This window comes from Cavia porcellus, unplaced genomic scaffold (assembly GCF_034190915.1).
Source record: "Cavia porcellus strain 051 isolate PalLab524CR breed Dunkin Hartley unplaced genomic scaffold, mCavPor4.1 scaffold_4, whole genome shotgun sequence".
In the NCBI taxonomy this organism is placed as follows: Eukaryota; Metazoa; Chordata; class Mammalia; order Rodentia; family Caviidae; genus Cavia; species Cavia porcellus.
In genome coordinates, this window is record NW_026947487.1 from 96,949,301 (window position 1) to 96,954,446 (window position 5,146).

The following is a 5,146-nucleotide window of genomic DNA, read 5'->3' on the forward strand; positions in this document are numbered from 1 at the left end:
AATGATCCAATTTCTTAAAATTTCCCTTTCTATAGAGAGAGATGGATAGATGATAGATATACAGATAGATAAGTAGGAATCTGTATGTACAACAGACTCCACTTATCAGTTATTTCACTTTCTATGGTTTCAGTTACTCACCACGGAATCAATCATGTAGATTTTCATACAGCCTGGAGTTTTGGACATCTCATACGTAGCTCTATTTCTATATCTGTAGCTACATCTGCAATCTTTATATATAAATATATAAAAAGAGAAACAATAGATTGATAGAACATATACTTTATTATAACTACATATATATTACAATTTCTTTGAACACATTTTTCCAACTTTTTTTTCATATATAACCTTTTTATTTAGTCTTCATTAAACAACTCAGAGGTTTTTATTGGAATAAAGACTATAACATTTAATAGTTATCACAGAGCCCTTCAGTAAAAACTTTGGGATAAAGAAACATCAATTTCCAAAGTAAGCTATCCAGCTCTATGAAATAGTACATATTTTCAAGAATTATCACCCATGAAAAGGAGAATTATCTTTCCTAGTACAGATAAAACACAGAAAACATGAGAAATTTAACTATATAAACTCCACAAAAAAGAGTAAAACTAATAGGAAAAGCACAGGCATGGGAAAGAAATGCTGGGGAAAAAATGAATTATCGTTTTAAAATGTAAAACCTTACCAAGGGAAAATAACTCCTTTTCTAAGACTAAACTCTCTTCTTATAATAAATATTTTTTCCTCTGTAACTTAGATTTTTCTCCTCCAGAGGAATATCACCTTGGGTATTTGGGAGTTTACACTTCTGTTAATTGCTACTTGGACTCTAATATAAATGTTTGTGTCCATATCCTCAAGGCTTAAAAATAAATTGAGTAGTGGATCTAGAAAAAAAAGTATGTGTTAGTGGTGTCACAATCCCTAATGTCATATTCTTTAATAATTGTAAGTGTATCTCATGGGTGGTACTGCTAAATGGCTTAATATTTCTAAGACATGGAATGATCAATAGGCCAATATCAGAGTATTGAATTTATGGTAGTATCTCTACCTACCTGGCCCTCAAAATTCTGCTAAAATGGAGTAACAGAGATATGAAAATTAAAAAGGAGTGGTAAATATCAGGATTATTTTTAAACTTCTAATATTTTTGACCAAATGGGTGCCACATATATGAATGCTAATTATAAGAAATTGGGACTTAACTGAATGAAACTGTCTATTAATGAAAAGCCCAGTGCCATGTGTAACTCATTCATATCAAAATGTCCCTTGACAGTGATTTTTGTCAAGGATCTGAGAGAATTCTGAGAGTCAAATTTAGGGCTTAAAGAGTTCTAAGAACAGAAAAGTATCAAGATATTGTTAGATCTCTTTAGAAGAAATTTAGGCAAACCTGTATTATTCCACAACTATTCCAACGAAATCCTTATAAAAAGTACCAGGCCAGAATTAATGCTAGTCCATAAAAAATGAGATAAATGAAGCAACATCAAAACAGATAAATTCCCTCATTTTTAAAGTAAATTAGCTCTTAAAAAATCAACTTTAGAATCACCAATTTACTCTTCTTGTCAGGTCTAACATTTCAATATGATTCCATAAGAACTATAACAGTGTTTTACACAATACCTATTGCCTATTGCCTCTAAAATAGGATTTTACATTTTAAGTGGTTTACCAAAAATATTTAACTGGGCGGTCAATTTCCTTGTTATATAACCAAATAGTCTTAAAACTTACCACATTAACATTTTAACCAGTCACCTTTTAGTTTTTAAGTGGTTTTCACAGTTTTACTCAATTTTTAAAAATGTAATTAATATATTACAGATGTTTCAATATTGCCACATACTTTGTAATCTTATTTGGCATAATGTAATCATTTGCAGAGTTGTTTTTGCACATTTACATTGACTTGGAATGAACAGACCAACTCCTCCCCCCACCATCAATTAAAGATAAAAACAGAAAAAAGTGAAAATATGAGAAATGTGATGAGTTCTCTAAGAGGGAAACTGATCCATAAAGCCTGAAGATGTAGCAGTCAGCTTCCTGCACTCACATTCTACACCACAAAAGTAACTGTATGAGGCTATGGCCAAACGCTTTCCAAAACCTTTCCAGAAGCTCCAGTGGATTTCTGGATTCATTCTTTTAAAATCGGGGTACTCAGTCTTTGCTCTGAAGGCAGCATGGCAATCTGATCTGCAGCCCGCTGGAGAACCTGCATGATCAAAGCTGCTTTTTCTTGATCTTGTGGAGTTACCTGGCACTGCCCAGGACCAAAACTGCTAGGCTGGCCTCCACCTTGCTTGCTTACCCCCTGCATGCCCACACCCTATATGCTCATGCCCTGCACTCCCCTCCCTGCATGCCTACCTCCTGCAAGCCACCTCCAAGATTCCCTACTCCTGATGAGCCTGAGACCTGTCTAGGTCCCTGAGGGCAATCTGCCCCTATATAAATGAGACCACGTCTCTGGATTTCACCAGGCATAGGGTTTCTAGAACTACATCCAGAGCTCTGCATTTCCAGTCCCCTTGCATCCATACCTCTTGCTTTCATCCCTCTGGTTTCCACAGTGTAAGTTTCCATTCCTGTTCTCTTCACTACTCAAGTTTCTAAAACCTCATTTTCCATCATTTGTGTGTCCATCCCTCGAGACTACTTCCTCTGTCATCCATAAATAAACCCCTTTGATGCATCGTGGGTCCTCTGGGATCTCCTATTGGCAGTCTGGCATCCACAATTGGCCCTCATCTCATATCATGGTTTTCGTGACCAGAGGTATGGTTATGGGAGGACCCTGAGGGGATGGACCCATATAACCTCTGGGTTCTACTTCTCCAGTAGCCGAAAACAAAGTTCCTCCACATGGTTCATTTGGAGCATCTCCCAATAGTCCCTGAGGAGGTAGGCCAACAGCAGTCATGGGTCCATGAGGTATCGGAGCTCTAGGATCTGCCATTTGCACTTATCCCTGCTCTAAAGGGACTGAACCAACACCTGGCATTCCATTGTGTGGCTGCACTGCCCCTTCAGCAATTAAGGAACAGGACCAGGTCCAGGTTCAGCAATGGTAGCTGTTATTGGCCCCAGAGCTGGACTTACACTATGGATCGGAGTCTGCATCAGAGATGGAATGTCTTTCACAGATCTTCTTGCCAAATGCTGAGGCTGAGGGGCTGAAGGATTCTGTTGGTACCACAGGACATTGGGTACCAGGGCATAGGCCAGAAACAGAAATAAGGCCAGAAATTGGACCTGGCCCAGAGATAGAGACAGATTGAGATTTTCTGGGATCAGTGGGGTGACACGTATCTTGCAATGCAGAATTTTCAGGGCAATCTCAGGATCCATGATTCTCCTGACCACTTGTGCCTGCAACAGTACATAAGCCAGTCACAGGTTTTGAAGTAACATGTTTCAAGCTTCCTGATAACTTCTTGGTGATTGTTTTGCATACAGACCTTCATCAGCTCAAACATCTTCTCTGAAGGAAGACTGGCTGCTGCCCTGGTAATCAATTCAGGGGTGTCTTCTGCATCAATGGGATTCACATAAGGAAAGTCAATAATGGGTGCTGCAGGCCCTAGGCTCTTTAACTCCTCCTTATTCTTTTCACTGGCTTCCCTGCCACTGGAAGCACTCTCCCTCTAAACTCAGGCCCACTGAGGTTCTGCATGGCACTAAGCCCGGTCTGCTGGTCTTAGTACTCGCAGAAGCCATAGCCCTTGGGATTTCCCATCTCTCTATCATATACGAGCTGGAAACCGACAACAGGAACAACATCCAAAAAAATGTCCTTTACCTGCTCCTCAGTTAACTCATAGGAAGTAGAGAATTTTTCCCATGACACAGTGACTGATCTAATACTGGATCTCTCACTGACAAACTCAACATGATTCTAGTTTTCCACACAGCCAATAGCAGGTTCTTCCAAGGGTTCTCTCCCAAATTCTTAAAATATTCACACTTCCACATCTCACACAAACACACACACACACACACACACACACACACACACACACACACACAATCTGGATTTCTCTTCTCTGCATATCACTACTTTTAAGTAATTTTTCTCCAAGAAGCATTCTAAGCCTATTAGATTGCAGTAGACATCTTTTATTATTTACTCAGCATGCGCTCAAAGTTCATTATCTTGAAAATAGAGTATGATTATCTCAGATTTTAGGAGGCAACAATTTATTTCTGTGTTTTTCTCAAGACCAGCAATACTAGAATAAAGTAGATTCTCAGTAAATTCATGGTGAGAAAATAAGAAAGTAAATAAATAAAGGAACAAAATTCCAAGAAAAAAATGCAGGACACAAAATAAAGTTAAAATATCACCAATGAAACCAACACATTCTAGAATGTCAGTGAGCTGAATTTATGTAAAGAAATTAATCAAAGACATAACAACACCTGTAAGATGGGAAAATGGTTATGTAACAGAGCAATACTTTTACTAGGATCAATACCTAATGCCTTTTGTGCCCAAGGTACATGTGGTCACTATTCTATTCACTTTAAATAAGTCATTTCATTATATTTTAACCTCATAAAATGTATATCATGTTTATCCAAACAACGATTTTCTCAAACAGATAACAAACAAGAGACACAGACACTAGACACTCACACAGTTATTGGGAGACAGAGTCAGGCATGATCTAGGTCAGACTAGGGCAAGTGACTGTGCCTACAGTGACCTTATACTATTTCTTCTGGGCTACTTGAAAAAAATATTATCTTTGAAGAGGGATAAGCCTTACATTCTCTTTGTCTCTAATCATATCATATGAACTCTTTATGCGGGTGTTGCTAGCTTTTAAATTGCCAACCACTTCTTTCCCAATCAATGTTCCACCAGCAAGCTTCTCTTTAACTCCATTATTGTGACCATCTATTATGGTACTATATACATGAACTTACTCAAGCATAAGAAGTGGTTCTCAGGTGACTTGAAAGGGTAAATGACTGTTCACCAGGAAAACCTTGATCAGTGTGAAATGGACTGAAAGTGGATGTTATTTAGCATGAAATCATGCAGAATGACCCTGAAAGATTTTTAAAAGTAATCAAGAGAATTCCATCTGTTTCCTCCAATTCATAAGTCTGAGTT

The 5,146-nt window shown here is 38.0% G+C and overlaps 1 pseudogene; it reads right to left on the reverse strand.

Annotated features, from left to right (window-relative positions):
• Positions 1–2,107: 2,107 nt before the first annotated feature.
• On the reverse strand, positions 2,108–3,918 carry LOC100728536 (cleavage stimulation factor subunit 2 tau variant-like; annotated as a pseudogene).
• Between the last annotated feature and the right edge of the window lie 1,228 nt (positions 3,919–5,146).